Below are 16,688 nucleotides of genomic sequence, written 5' to 3'. Positions count from 1 at the left end.
ATGTGCTTAGTTCACCTGCTGGCTGCAGCCCCTCTCTGTCCTGTACCACCTTGTTCCTAAAGGCGTTTCCACCTTGTCTTTGTCACGCTTGACTTGTTAAGATCATGTACATGTACATACATGCGCACGGACATGCATCGCAACTTGCCTTGCCACTTCGGAAAGGAACGAGGGCTTCTATTCCCACCGTCTGCCATCCCCTGATTTCTATCACCTTTCCTTCTCCTCTTCCTCCCCCTACGTCCTCTCCTTCTCCTCTCCTCCCCCTGCTCCTCCCCCTCTCCTCTCCCTCCTTCTCTTTCTCCTCTCCTTCTCCTCTCCTCCTCCCCCTCTCCACTCCTCCCCCTCCCCTCCCCCTCCTTCTCCTTCTCCTCTCCTCCCCCTCTCCTCTCCTTCTCCTCTCCTCCCCCTCTCCTCTCCTTCTCCTCTCTCCTCTCCTCCCCCTCTCCACTCCTCCCCCCTCCTCCCCCTCCTTCTCTTTCTCCTCTCCTCCCCCCTCTCCTCTCCTTCTCCTATCCTCCCCCTCCCCTCTCTCTCTCCTCTCCTTCTCCTCTCCCCACCGGTGTTTGCAGATGCATGAGGCCTGGCTCATGCCTGCGAGTAACTGAGTGCTCTGAGTACGGAATGGGCCCACATCCAAGCTCATGCATGCACCTGGAGGCCACGGAATGGCCGAGAGAGCAGCCTTGGATTTATCTGCTGTCCTGTGTGTGTGTTCTGGAGAATCGTACAGTTTAAGATGGCAAATTTGAAAGCGTTTTTTCCTTTTCAGATCATCGGACCACTTGGTAAGGCCATGAAACCTTCTAAATGAGTCACGCACATAACATCCACTCCTTAGCCTTGTAATGCATGTGCGCGTCATGAACTGTCAGAAAGGCTCTGAAGCACAACCTGGAGCCAAGAAGACATGTGGCATGAAGGATATCAAACCTGTCCTTCTGTATGCGAGGGCTAGCAGCAGAGCTCCAGAGCGTGCGCACGCATTTTGGCAAAGAACAACCCAGTGCTCAGGCAGGCTGCGGGTAAGCTGTTAAAAGCAGATCTTTTCGAGGATGAGACTGCACCACGGTGAGAGGCAGACGGGGGGGAGCGAGAGAAAGGGAGGGAGTCTGTACTACCTACAGATCTAGTATTCAGTTTAAACCGCAGCTCCGCTTGGACGTGACTAAATTTCTAAAGAACGCGCAGACGTCTTATGTAACATGTTCTTGGGAGCATCATTAGGATTGGAGAGAGTGATGCATGTCTGAACACGGGGTCCCACTGCAGCTGCCCGAGCCTGTCTAATCTGGCCAGGCACATAACAAACGCATCCATGTTCCCCTCCTTAGAAATCCATTTCACACACCTTAATTGCTCCTCTGATCACAATCACACCACTACTTCCTAATGCGGTCATGCATACACATGCAAACACACACACACACAATCCTGTATTATTACCTTTATTATTACTGTGATTAAACAATGATATGTGCTAAATAATGTGCGCCTACACCTAAACATGACCTCAGAACACACGCACGCACGCACGCACACACACACACACACACACACACACACACACACACACACACACACACACACACGCGCAGACAGACACACACACACAGACATACAAGTATGCATGCACGCCCACAAGTCTGCACACTCACCCCACACAGGAAGTGCACAGATCAGCACTTCTTCCATTCATAATCCAGATCCACAGATCACATCAGCAGTCTGCAGGTCTTATCAGCTTCTCCTTCTCTCTCTCTCTCTCCCTCCCTCTGCTCTCTTTTTTCATTGTGTTTCCTCTTTTCTGGTCTTCTGAGATCTCAGACTCGGCACTCCGCCGCTACCTGCTGGCATTCTGGGAAATATTGGCTCTGCTCTGCCTCTTCCTCTTCTATCAATAAACGGAGAGCGGCACGGCTTTGGGAGCTTATCTCCCGCCGCATGCTCCCACCTCGTGGGCTGGTTCGACAGGACACGAACTCAGCCCCGGCCAGCCTGCTAGGATATGCGCGGGCTGTTGCAGAGCGTGCGGAGGACCCAGAGACACCTCGCCCGCTGCTCCGCCCGCTGCTCCGCCCACTGCCCTGCCCCCAGCCCTGCCCCCAGCCCCACCCCCCCAGGTTTCAGCCTCCTCACCTAGCACCATGTCGGCATGCAGCGGCACTCCGATTGGATCTCACTGTGCGTCGGCTCATACTCGCAGCCTCAATGTCACCTGTCAGATATGGTTCCCTTATTCATCTCGCCAGCCGTGCTCATCAATAATCCAATTAGGCTCTTCCCCACTTACGCAGCCCATGTGCAAATAGCATTAGACGGGATCAGGAGAGCCATAATTAGGTTACAGTAGGCTCCCCATCCGTCGTGTCAACGTTCTCCTTTTCTGCTCCACTGAGCTCCGCAATCCAGTTAATCCGATGAACCAATCACAGCCGCACGTAACTGCCGAGCTCTGGTGACGGCTTTCTCATTGGCCAGAAGAAGCCAGCAGTCCTGTTGTCATTCTGGCTATTTTAACCTAACAGCCACTCTGGTTACGGCACAGCTCGCGCATGGAACTTTCTGTCCTCCCAGATCAGACAGATCCAACACTAGCATCTCTGGTCCCATCCATCGGACCCACTTTCGGTTTCTGCTTTATCTATGTGCTTCTGTGTTTTTCCAAGATAAGATTCCAGCTATTTATGGAAGCAGGTATACAAACAGACAGCGCAGGAATAATTCATGATTGTGGCAGTGATGGAAGTCTGGGACACCGGAACCACACAGCAGTCCGATAGTCTCAGAGGGTCGGTGTCACTTCATATCGGGTCCCGTGTAAGCAGAGTCCAGACTACGCACCTGCCACCAGCCCCAGACAAACCACATCCTGGTGTTTGGGGTTCCATCTTTACCATTCTGTCATCCTTATGCTGAGTTGTCTGTCAGTCAGACGGGCTTGTGAAACAGTCCGGTTTCAAGTTGCCCTCAGATGCTTTGATCACTGTCAGCACCTGTAAAGGCTGACGGACAGGATGCAGTAAACTAAATGTTGTGTCTACATTTTCCACTGGCGTGCTGGTCGTGCCACTACTTCTTGAACTGAGTAGTTTTTATGTTGGTATTTCCGACCCCCATTGTCAGACTAGCCGAGTAGCATTAATAAATGCTACAGTTAAGTTTTCTTATTGTTAATGTAATGATATATATCTCTATAAATGATTATGCAATATATATTTTAGTCCATCAAGTTATGCAGTTGCTTTCTGGCAGCAGGAAATGGGAGAAATGACTCAAAGGTAATACTTAGTGCTATTGAGACCATTTTTATAAGAGTGTAATCAGTGTGGGCAGCTGTAAGTATCAGAAGACGTGATATCAGTCATGGAGGAAGCTTTAGTTTAGCTACGCTACACTGGATGTGTGTTTTGTAGCTAACTCCACTTCTTTGTATAATAATGCAAAGCTAGAGTTTTAAGTGCGCTGCAGATAGCGCTTAGAAGCCTGCGCAACTCTGATGCATGATTCAGCAAAAGGCACAGCGATCAGCTCGTTCTATAACTTAATGTTAACTCCCGAAAAACCTAAAAGATATAAAAGGGAAAGACGTGGAAAAATAGCAACCAATAACAATCGCAACTGAAAGCAAAATGTTCTTTTTCCAAGAGAAACTTGAATGTACAGCAGTAGAGGCGTGTATATATATAGCTCATAGACATAGCCTTGGCCATAAACTTTGGCAGAAATGGTTGCGTGAACTCGACAAAATAAAAAGGAAGCTAGATTTCCCCAGGGCTCCTGGGAAACCTGTCTGGCAGCGCAGAAAGTGCCCTCCCTGCAGCGATGAAGTCTGACCCACTTCAACAAACGCCCAGCCACCTACAGCTCTTTCTGCTTGAGACAGATGGAACCTCACTTATGCACTAGTTCCCTGTTGCTAACAACGTATATAGACTCCCACTTGTATTTATTTATTTGTTTGTTTGTTTGTTTATTTGATTTAGTCCAAGGCGGTAGGCATTCGTTAAGTCCGAAGGTTGGAAGCGGGGCCGGGTGCGGGCCCCTCCTCCAGGGGCCGGCTTGGTCTCCGAGTGCAATCCTCTGGTTCTCTGTGGACGTCTACCAGAGTGTAAACAGTCCTGCACCTCCAGAAGCAGCACAGCGAGCCCCACTGTGCGGTCAGCACTTTGCCCTGGCTGAGGAGCGTGTGTACACACACACACACACACACACACACACACACACACACACACACACACACACACACACACACACACAGAGCGCTGCCCACTGTGCAGGAAAGCAGCAGTGTCAGAAGAGAATCCATCTTCACCGACTCGCTGTGATGGCGTGGACTAGTTCTTGAGTGTTCCGCAGCCCAGCCCTCCCTCCTGCAGGAGCATGGCTGCCCCTCCCCACCTTACACTCCTCTTTCCCAGTGATGCCCGATAAAAGGTGCAGAAGATCAAGCATTTGATCAAGTGCAACAGAACGTGTGAATTGGACGATGGTTGCAGCCAGTGGCCCTCAGCCAAGCTTGCCCACCTCTCTCTCTCTCTCTCTCTCACTCTCGCTCGCTCTCTCTCTCTCTCTCCCCCTCTCTCTCCTTGTCTGTATCTCTCTCCCTCTCTCTCTCTGTCTCTCTCCCTCTCTCTCTCTCTCGCTCTCTCTCTCTCTCTCTCTGTGTGTCTCTCTCTCCCTCAGTCCATGTCTCTGCCTGGTCTCTCATGCTGAGTCATCTCCCTGTTCGTTCTCAGATGGTTCCCTCATTCCTCAGTCTGTTTCACACCCCCTCTCCTTCGTAGTCTCCTGGTGAGAAATGGAGGAGCACAAGGTGGCAGAGATGTGGTGCTCTTCTGCAGAGAGTGCGCTTTGGCTGAGCGGTCGGCAGACGCGCAGACGCCGCGCTGTTCTCGTTCCGGCGGCAGTGTTCTCCTCACCCACTTGAGCAATGGCACCGACTGCTCTTGAGGTGTCACTCTGCAAACCAGCCGAATGAAGTTTTTTTTCTTTTTCTCCATGAGCAGGTCACCCGCCTGTGTTGTGTGTCTCTGGCATGGCTCAGCTCGGTTCTCAATGGAGATTGTGTGGATGTGTGTACACACACATCTGCACAGTACTTATAGAGGTTGGCCACATCTGTTCTCTTGGCTTAAGTGTATGATCAATATACCAATACACCATGTTGTATGGCCAGTATACCAACAGAAAAGGCACAGGCCATTATCTTTCTCTTTCTCTCTCTCTCTCTCTCTCTCTCTCTCTCTCTCTCTCTCACACACACACACACACACACACACACACACACACACACACACACACACACACACACACACGCACGGACTGGCAGGGCAGAGACATACTCGCTGGGCCTGGGCTGCATGTGACGGGCTGTGTGTGCCCCTGAGAAGGGCTGAGTAGCAGACTGAGGCCTCATCTCCACTGATATGAACACGCACCCAATCTAGCACATTACCTGGAGCTGCCGTCCAATGGGAGCAGAGTGTGTGCGCGCGAGCCGCCGAGCCACGAGGCCTCCCGGCTTCACAGAGCCTGTTCGTGTGGTGACTAATGGCTGCCCGTGTATCATACAGACTGTGCAGAGCAACCATACACAGCAGCCAGAATTGAAATCCCACAAATTGAAGCCTGTTTGTTCTTGCTCTGAGATTCTACATGTTTCAGTAGTTTTCTCCGGCATGCGGGGCTGGAGTAGAACTCGCTCAGGTGCGTTAGGCAGCGGCTCGCTCTGTCGTCCGGCCGGCTCCGCCCTGGCGCTCTGACCCGGAACGTGTCATATCCCTGAGGCCTTCCTCTCCAGGTTTAGCTGCGTGGGCCCAATGAGCTTCAAAGAGAAGGGGCAACAGCACTAGACACACTTCCAGACCTGTTATTGGAGCAGCTATTTATAGCTCACCCTGCAAGTCTGCTCAACTGGGAGAGGAGCTCCGAGCTCCTGATCTGTTGCCAGTACTCACGCTCTGTCCCCGGTGGGAGGGGCAGGGAGGAGAGGAGGCGCAGGACGGAGGAGATGCGCAGGTTCCGCCACACGCTCGTTGTTTCTGCGCCAGGCTGCTGGGATTGCTCCGCACGTGTGGATTTGGCGTTAAAGATGCCTCACTCGGGAGCCCCGCATAGACTTTCATTGATGTGGGATTCATGGTAGCGTCTATCCAGGAATCTGAACTATTAGCTGCTGGAATTCGCTTGCTCTTGTCTGTTGTCTTATCCCGTAACCGATCCTCTACGTTCGGACGGGCTGTGGTGTCGCGCCGAACATTCGAACACAACCCTGCCGTGGTCTTTCCACGCAAGAACATTAGAGAGAGGTGTGACCGAAAGACACGTCCCCACAGCTGTTGCCTCATTTCCAGAAGGGAGATGCACGTTTCCACAGGGAAACGGATCTGCCGCCTTGGTTATCAGTGCAGCAAACCTGAATGGAACCAGACCAGACCAGGAGCCAGACCAGATTCCTGAGTCCCATCGGTCGCGGAGGATGACTGGTGCTTAAAACAGTGACGGTGGGCTCTAGGAACCCTGCGATACACTTCCCCACAGGATCGCCTGAAGCTCTGTCTTCCTATTTCGAGTCCATTTCCTCCAGTCTCCTGTCACTTATATATCACTTGTTTTGTAGGCCATAGTTCACATGTTGTTATTCTGGGTTTTGTTAATATGTGTGTTGCAGCGGCAGTAATTTTGACATTTTTGCTAATATCTGGCAGAGCAGTCACTGGACACAGGCCTTCCCATTCCTTATCTACCCTCTTTATCCACATCTCTCTGCAGAGATGTTGTGCTGTCACAGAGCGACAGCACAGAGCGACAGCACAGAGCGACAGTGATCGTAATATATCAGTATGTAAAGACAGTCAGGCTATGTGTTATTTTGAAAAAATCACTTGCAGCAATGTTAAAATATATTAGTGGTAAAATAAAAATGTTTAATCTTTCTCTCTCTCTCTCTCTCTCTCTCTCTCTCTCTCTCTCTCACTCTCTCTCTCTCTCTCTCTCTCTCTCTCTCTCTCTCTCTCTCTCTCACGCATGCACACACACACACACACACACACACACACACACACACACACACACAAACAAAAACAATGTTCAAGGGGGGGGCACTCAGCCCAGCCTTGATTATACCATTTACATTTAGACAATCTGGCAGACACCATGTCCAGACTGACTCACAGAAGTCCTTTGTTGTCTCTATCAAATACTCGTCCTCATGTGAGCATAGGCAAGTCAGTGTAAGAACACTATCAGAGTAATGCCCCTACTAGAGCGTAAAATAAGACCGTAACCAATCAACACCAAGCTACTCAATCTATTTACTTACTTTTTTAAAATCTATTTATTTATTTTACCATCACACCCACCAAATATGCCCAAGTCAGCCACACTGCTGAATGCCTGTTTTTTTTTTTTTTTGCACAGTGACCCATTTTAATAATTACTGACCCATTTTAATAATGACTATATCTACAGTAATTATTCATCCGGTCAATGATTTTGATCATTGGTTCTTTTTATAGTAGACATGCTTTTTTGGGGCTGTAAACAGGTCAAGCAGCTGTATATTGGTCAGTTTTGTTCCAGTGTACCTTTAAGAGACACCACTGGGCATCGGAACAGCAGCTTCGAGAAGGCGGCGCGTTCACTCAGAGCGAAACGACCAGCTCTTTAACGCTCCGAAGGGAAATGGATCAATACTATATGGTACATCACGAATGGAATGAACACAGAAAGACAGAACCCTCCTTCCCTATGGCTGTGTTTACATCCGAATCACTCGAGGGTTGTGTTCAACTTGAGTGGTGCGTTTGCTATAAAAAGTTGGTGAGGTGGTGTGGTGGCGAAGCCAGTAGCAATCTTGACGCTGTTAATGGACTTTTAGAAAGAGGTTACCATATGGAAGTGACAGCTGGTGTTGAAGAGAACGTTTGATTGCCACGTTTCAAAATGTCCACGCAGCCCGTGTGGAAATGTGGCTGTGCCTCTGGTGTCTTTGACCTCTTTTTGGGCCTTTTTGTGTTGCCGGTTCCGTTATTCAGCAAGTTTACTACCGTACTTTTTTTACTGACAAGAGAAAAAGTGATCATAATAAACCCCGACTGCAAGGCCGAGTCCTTTTAGTGTTGTTCCCATTAGCCTGATGCTAAAAACAACAGACTTTGCTGTTCCAGCGACATGTACAGAGGCAGTCCCCGAAGCTCACGCGCTACACATCAGCCCATTAAGTCAGACGAGATCTTACCAACACTGTGACAGTCCTAATCGCACTCGCCAACTCCTGTCATGCCATATCCAGTAACACTCCTGTGCTGTAGTCGCTGTTTTTTTATCTGATGATAAAGCCTCTGATAGCATGTTAGCACCCTGTTCAGTGGGGTGTGTGTGTTTGTTCTCACACTGTCCAGGCAGAGTGATAGGCTGCAGTCAAAATTTTTTTCAAGATGGGTGCTTTGGGTGATATAATGACAAAGCATTGGGCAACAATGTTAGCTACCACTAATCTGGTCGCTAATGGCAGCAGACATCTGACTAACGCTCTAGCCAAGGCCCTGGTCGCATGTTTACTCTGCTGATCAGCAGGGCAACCAGACGACTGTGTGCGTCAGGTTGCGTGAGCCGTGCTGCTAACTGTGTCCCGCGGTTCCCTCGGACTCCTGCTATTGACCGGTGGTGAGCTGGCTCACATGTCCACTTCCAGTCAAAGTGAGATAACCAGTCCACCACAGGACTGGAAGTAAATCACGGTAATGGGAAGCTTAAGGACAAGCCCTAATCACATCATCTTAGCCTTGAAATGTCTCCAGAAGGCAGCTTGGGTTGGGAATCATGGCAGGATCCTGGGAGTCATCACAGAGAGAGAGAGCCAGTTGGAAGTATCTTCTTAGCTTCTTTCATGCCTGTACCAGGACCTGTTGATACTTTATCGGTTTCTGAATCCAATGAGTCCTGGAGGGGCGGGGCCGCTGTGTGGAATGATGGAACGGACTGACTGTTTGTTTCCCGTTGACCCGTGACCCTTCCGATGCATCGCAGGGGCTGGTGAAAAACATGAGGAAGAAATGACGAGCTATAAAACAGGAGGAACAGAAACCCAGACACGTCCCGCAATGACGCGAGCGGCAGCCGCTGGGGTTCAGCAGCCCAGTGAGAGATAAGCTTGCGCAGTGAAGGAGGGTCGCACTCTGTACCTGACGTGCCGATGCTCAGCACGAAGAGCTTCTTGCGCCTCTCCGCTTCTTCTCTCCTCATTTCAGAAGTGAGAAGAGAGGGCAAACGAAGGCCAAAGGGGACAGGCAGCAAAATGATTCATGCGCTAACGCAATTATTCTCCACACCTTCTGTGCTTCCTGCCGCTGTGTCAACAGGTGGAACTCAAATGGAGCTGGAGGTGAGCCCCAGCAGAACAAAGGCATAAGAGCACACATACTCCATCAATACGCCCAGGGTGAAAGGTCACCTGCCAGGACCACTATCAGGGCGCAAGGATAGAGTCCCTGGATTACTGCTGGATTCCAAACAGCCCCCTCAGAACGATGCCGCTTCACTATGCCCAAAAGTATTCACTGTGAATCTGTGCGTGCGTCTACCTAAACACTCTGATGTGTCTGTGTTCTGTGTGATACCCGTGCGTCACTGTGAAGTGTGAAGTGTTTGGAACCCATGCGGTACTCGTGCGTCTCTCTCAACACTCTAATGTGTTCGTGTACCGCGTGGGGACCACTGATGTGTTCGTGTACCGTGCGGGCCTTGTGTGCCTCTCTCAACACTCTGATGTGTCGGTGCCCCTCCTCTGTCTGCTGGGTGTCGCGACTGTGGTGCTTGGTGCTCAGATTCCATATTCCGTGCCTTCCATGTCTGGGTGCTTCTGTCAGACAACTTATGTTTGCACAGATGTTTTTGGTGCAGTGCCGAGTGCTCTGGATTTGACGAGTATTGCTGCAGCCAGCAGGATGACTGAGCAAGACACTTGTACAGGACTGCTGAGCAGGACGATTGAGCGGGATCACTGAGCAGGACGCTTGAACAGGACACTCGAACAGGACCGCCGAGGACCCCTGCGTGCTGGCTCATGTCTTTTTCCTCTGAGCACCTGTGACCCCCGACACACGGGACAGAAGAGCCTGACTCGACCTCCGCCCTTCTCTGGTCCAGGCAGCGTCCACGGCAGGGTGGCCTGACCGTTCCCACAGACAGCACTGCAGCACAGTGTAGAATGGAAGCTGCACACTGTCTTCGGTGCGTTTTTACACATGAGCCTCCAAAGTCGCGCGGGCGAGCTGAGCGGGTTCGGCTGGCACAGGAATTGCTGGTATCACTGCTACGCTGCACCCCGGGGCTCGGGAAGCAGACGCCGCGGCAACTATTTTTGGTGTTCCGGTTGCTAAGGTTTCCGCCAGTCACACTGCAGTCTTCCGGACCAATACCAATGGGATGGGCACCTGACAGCACAGCAGTTGACACTTCTGAGATGGGGCTGTGGGGTGTCGTGGCACTCTGCTCCGTCCACGTCTGCAGGCAGCCTCCACCTTCCTCCGCCCTCGTCCTCGGGTCTCAGCGTCTGTGTTAATGGGAAGCAGCGTCTGGGTGCCAGACATGGAAGGGCTCGAGTGGACATTTCAGTAAATGTGACTGTCCACTGAAATACCCCTTTCAGTGATTATCGCCAGTGGCGCATCTGACAGTAATGATGGACCACTACATAAATAAAACCCAACAACCCACAGCAAGCTTGTGGCACGTCAGGAATTCTTTAAATCAAACAATTCACTCCTCATCTGTAGCTAGGAATCTGTTTTACATAACACCTAGTGGCATCCAGTAGAAACTTAGGTAGATCTGGTCCAAGTGTGGCCAGCACAGAGTCCTCCCCGTACATGTTTTTTTTTTTTTTTGCATTTTAAGATGCAAAATCCTCTGGTTGGATAAAATCTTTCTTTTCTAATCTTTTGGTGTCCTGCATGCGTGTCCCTGCCAGTAAGTGCTTATGACACTTATTTGAACATTTGAGCAATACTACGTAATATCATTTGGTTTCATTACTATCACACTGTCCATGTTCACCGATGCTCATCGGACTGTGTGCCGTGAGCCACGACTCCTGATATACCTGCACTCCTCTCCCGTCTCTGGTTTGTCAGGGTAAGGCAGTAGTAAAGTAGGGTAAACCAGCAACCCAGAACCAGAATCTGGGCTAGCCTCACTGTGCCAGGCTCATGTGGCCTCATTCCTTGGCCTTCACTACTGAAGATCCTGGCCCACTTTGAGAGAGCCAATCCATTTATTTATTTTTTCATTGCTAGGCTTGGCTAAACTAGTCATGTCGTAAATGACGATGGCAATGTTGCCATTTTTGTTGTAGTTGTTGTCATCGTCATCATCATTTTGTTGTAGTTTGTGTTTATTTATTTATGCCCAGTAACAGTTTTCACATCTGTCTAGCTTCTCTTAGATAAATAAAGGCCGGTTCATGTTCATGATGTCATGCCGGGAAACGCTTCAGTTTGACAGTCGCAGCTTTTTTTTTTTTTTTTTTGACACGTCTTTTACTGTGCCGGCCGGAGCAGCGGTGACGTGATTACTGGGTGTTGGGCAGCCGTAGCCTACAACCCCAGGGCGGCCCCCGGTCCTCCCCCCAGGGAGGAGGGCAGGGACATGTGGCTCCTGTCGGCATGGTGCCGCAGGCCTGTCTCCATGACAGGACAGATCGACTAAAACAACGTGACCATAGTGAGTGCACTGGGAGGGTTTAGCGCTCATTGGTTTGAAAGACACAACAAAGGTGTAAAACCTAGGTGAGTGGCAAATGAGTCAAAGTTGAATTCAGCTGAACTTTAAGTGTAGCAACAGTCCGTACAGAATCTAAGGTCATTAATTTTGCCTCTGGGTTAAAGCATATCGATCTCCTTAGAGAAACAATGGCTTCACCAGCCCAAAAGCTGTTTTGACACATATCATCTGTTCCATATCATCTGTAGGCACACTACTGGTGCATTTACACTGTTCCAGTGCAACTTTGCTTCCCAAAATCTCCCATTCAGCTTTTACAGCAAGCATAAGCTGCACTGTAGGTGGTCGTGCAATTCATGATGGTAGTTCTGTGGCAAATCCAGGCTTGCCGTGCAGCGAGAAGTCGAGTGCAGCTCTTTCGTTTATGCAAATTTCTACGTGAACCAATAGCAGTCAGGGCTCATCACATGATGAGTGTTTACCCAATCAGAAAACAAACAGTATTAGCGTGAACAAAGTCTCCTACAACTGCATGAATGAAACAGTAGCTCTTATCAAATGTTCTGCGTCAATATGGAAGAAAAAATCATTTGCAATGTCGAATTACACCGTGAATTTAAATGAGCATTAACAAAATAGAGATGTTTGGAGTAAGCTCTGAGAATTTTTTAGTGTGTCTAGGTGTTTAAAAGCCAGTCATACGTCATTTTCATAAAACAGGTACAAGCCTACACTTTAAAATCATTATATCCTCTTTTGTTATGCTGTCAATTATGCTTTACGGGCAATGATGTAATGCTGCTGTGGTTATATAAAACTGATGTCCCTCTGCAATTCAGAACCCAAGCAGGAAGGATCTTCATTGTGTGACATCATCTTTGTCATTATGATTGATTTTCAGACGCCCCATTCGCACCCCTTAGCAACAAACGGGAGAGCGACGGGGAGCCAAAAAGCGTAACTGGCTGAAACGCTGTAAAACCCAATGAGAAATGGAGGAAGGGAAAACAGGGCGCAAGTCTTCAGTCAGTTTCAGGACGGCAGCGCCGCATACCAGGACTGCACAATTATCTCAGTTCTCCTCAGGACTCCTCAAGACTACCGATGCTTGATGCTTCGTCTCTGTGACAGCGGCTGTTAAAATTACTCTGTGTTTTTGAGGGGCCACCAGGGACTTTATTTCAAGGTAAATCCGAAGCCCAGAGTTCTGATGAGATGCGAAAAATAGCCGCCATCGTGTGCCGGAGGACGGCGTTAGATCCGGGCTGCCGGGTCTGGCGCCTGCCCCGGCTCGCTCGTACGGGTCCAGAACCGGCGGTGTAAAGAGGACAGCACTGCCGTGTAATTGGGACGGCAGCGGATTAATGAAGGATGGCCCCGCCCGACTTCTTTGCGTCTCAGTAGCTCATGCCTCAGCTGTTGCAGGTGGCCTGCAGACCCGTACCGCACGTGGTAGTGATGCGCAAAGGCTCGCGAAAGAGGCAGGCCTATGTGCGCCGAAGCACAGGTGTAGGTGTACTGGGGTGTAGATGTACTCAGGTGTAGGTGTACTCGGGTGTAGGTGTACTTGGGTGCAGAGGATGTCTCCAAACGGGACCGCCACCTGAAACTCTTCCTGAATCTTTTACCTTTTACCTTTGACCCTCTGCTTCACTAGGCCATTGTGTCACTTCGTGTCTTTTGTCAGGTTTTAATGAAGTAACATTTCACACTCACTGTGGCATCAACCGCACTGTATTATTCTCTCATTCTTTCTTTCTTTTTCGGAGCATAACTATCATAACACACTCCCATCCTCTGACTACTGTTTCTGTACTGTGCAGAGCCCATATTGGACGTGGTTACGAAACTCTTACTCTGGAGTGTGAAGGCCCCGACTTTATCCAGGCTCTTCTCTCGGCCTCCCTCCCCAGGCAGACATGCTTGTGCACCTGGTCCCTGCGCTTGCATATAGATCTCTATGGTCTCTATGACAACCCCCACCATTGCCATGGCACTGGTGACCAGAGTTCTGCAGTGTAAATCCTGTTTATACAGGCATAGCATTGTTGCCTGAGCTCTCAGTAATAGTATACTGACAGCATGTGGTAAAGAAAAGGAGGTGTGTTCATATTCTGGTTTTCCAACACACGAGACTTCCTGTGATGCCTTTAAGAAATTATTCATTCGATCAATCATTCATTTATTCATGGATTTTTGCAGTGTGCACAGCTGTTTTCCGATCTCATGGAAAACTTTGGAGATTTGAAAATGGCAGTAAACTGCAGTTTGTTCTCCTTTGTCTTCTTTTCATCGTTACTGTCTCTTTCAGTGTGCACATACATTATTGTGACCTTATTTTTACCCCAAGAAATATTAAAATATGCCAATGAAATATAACACATTTGCACCCAGGGGAAAGGAAAATGTAAAATTACTCAAGAGAAAACAGATCAAAAACCGATCAACACCCACTGAATTCTTGAGAAAGGCTGTCCCGAGGCCCGTTAACCGCAGCGCCATCTAGTGGCTACAACTGGCAACCACAAGCCTACGCTATCCGAGGTGATGTCATCCTTCCCCGCCAGGGAGCACTGGCAAGGCTGCATGTTGCCAATATTCCAGTGCTGCCAGGCTGACCGAGTCGGGGTGGGGGGATCAGTGTGGCCATCTGTAGGCCTGTGTGTGTCAGCGGGGGACTCGGTGTGTGGCTGCTCCTCCTGGCTCCCAACAAAGGGAGTGCGTGCCCGAGGAGCCAGGCTGCAGCGGCACGCGGCTCTTGGGCGCCGGTTGCGTATGAAGCAATGGTCTTGCGCACGCACACGACGCGTCTCGGAACCACGTGAGACATTTCAGATTCCAATCCAGTATCTCCGAGACGCCTGCGCGTACTGGGTCTCCAAGACAAGGCAGGATTTATATTATAACTACGTTTGCTTTGTTCTAAATAGCCAAAACCAGCGAGGTGTGTCTTTATCTATGCTTTGTTACAGTCTCTCATAGTAAACAGGCTGCAACAGCGATACCGCCTGTGGAGCGATATATTGTGCAGTCAGCACTTTGTTTTGGTACACGTCTTCCCGTTTACCATTTGTGTCCGCTTTCGCTCTCCGTCGTGCTCCGGTGGGTGGGCTGTGCCCGCAGAGAGATCAGAAATAATCTTATCTGAAACGACTGAAGCCGGAGCGGCTGAGACTTCTTTGGGCCCTGTGTACAAGTCATACATCTAATCTCTGTTCCAGCCTTAGTTATTAAAAGCTGTAAAGGTCAAGTGGTAAGAAAAGTTATGGAAGTAAACGGATCATGTAAAAACATGATGGAGAATGGATTTAACATGTTGAGTTGTGGTGCCAAAATTAAAAAGTGGAACCTGAGATGAATTATTTATGCTAATAATAAATCAAACGAAGCCGTACTATTTTTACGTTGAGAGATACGTTTACTAGCACTCACTGGGCTTCTTTGCGAGTACCTCCACGCTGAACTGGCTAATAACGTGATTCATTCGCGCCACCTAGTGGCCAAATGTAGTAGGTTTAAGACCGTCTCGAAAACTTCAGGCGTTCTTTGCGCTCCCCGTGTCACGCCGTTTGTTGCTCCGTTACTGTTCCGCCAAGCGATAGTAATTAGGATCAAAAACAAGTTCACGAGAATGTCTGTGAAATCCGGTCCCCGCAGATTTTACTTCAGAACAATTTCACTCCATTATTTCATGACATGGAAGAAATTCTACAGGACTACAGTACCAGATGCACGCTGATACGCTGCAGTGGGGAGTGAACGGTCCGGCGTAACCGGTTTACGCGACGCATTAAAGGATCGTTTTACAGCCGTTTGTCTGTAACGTGAGAGGGAAGGATGGCCCTCCTGAAGAGGAAACGCAGTTTCAGCGCACCCGTTCGATTGCTCTCTGCAATTTTGACCCAGAGCGCCGCAGTTTAGTGAACACACGCCCTGTGTTGGCCGGAGCCACAGCGCCTCCCAATGAATCTTTAATGCCCGCTTTTGAAGTCATAATGGCATGTCACTAATGTCCATTAATGATTTCTGAATGCAGCAAGCCCCGCCTCGATGGCTTCTCGGCAGTTCCCCTGAGATTTCTTTTAATATAGTTAAAACTTTGAAAACATCTTACTGCACGCATTGAAACATCGCCGGACTGCGCTTCCTTCCAGCATACTGTCTTCGCATTTTGCCTGATAAACATGACTTTTCCTCTTAGAAAATCTATATCAGGTACGGATTAACTTTCATTCTTTATCTATTTAAAAAGTTATTTCAAAGAATTACCCTAGCCAAGCTTATGAAGTTATCAAAGAACAGAAAAATATGTTGTTTATGTAGATGTTAAATCTGAAAGGATATGCATGCATGGCCATTGTGTTGTTTAGTACAATGGTCCAGTGTGACTGTGGAGAACTGTCCAAGGTTCTGAAATAGGTGCTGCTCGTGTATTGCAGCATATAGGGATTCACTGCTATGCATGTAGTCTGAATCTTAGTCTTAATAGACGAGTTTTTAATTCTGTCTGATATGTGTTATTAAGTACCCACGTGTTTACAAAATTCTGATTTTCCGGTTTTTTTTTTTTTTTAACTTCTTAATACTTTAATTAAGGAATTAATCTGAGGAGTAATTTCTTTGTGTAGTCTATTATAATTCTGTAGAATTTGTGACTATGCATATTTAATTTTATATTGTGTATGGATGTTGATTGATTACAAATGGATCTTATGGCCAGTGTTTCGGATTCCAAGTCCTCTTCCCGCACAGCATGCTTTAGCCATTTCATTGTTTTTACACCATATTTATGAATGGTGGTTGTTGTTTGTTTGTTTGTTTATATTTAATTGACTGAGGAGTAAATTGAAAACTAAAATGTGCGATGCAACAATAGTCGAGTACCAGGATTGGCAAACACTGAGCTACGCCTGACTTAAAGTAAATTTTTCATCTAGATGAACGGTCTTTTTTTTTTTTTT

General features: G+C 48.7%; 1 protein-coding gene across 3 annotated transcripts in view; it reads left to right on the top strand.

Moving 5' to 3' along the window:
• The window catches only part of fgf13a (fibroblast growth factor 13a), an 83,047-nt gene that overhangs the window by 41,109 nt on the left and 25,250 nt on the right, over nt 1-16,688 (top strand). The window lies entirely within an intron of this gene.

The sequence above is a fragment of the Electrophorus electricus genome, chromosome 12 (assembly GCF_013358815.1).
Source record: "Electrophorus electricus isolate fEleEle1 chromosome 12, fEleEle1.pri, whole genome shotgun sequence".
Classification (NCBI taxonomy): Eukaryota; Metazoa; Chordata; class Actinopteri; order Gymnotiformes; family Gymnotidae; genus Electrophorus; species Electrophorus electricus.
This window is presented reverse-complemented; position numbering and strand designations above follow the sequence as displayed.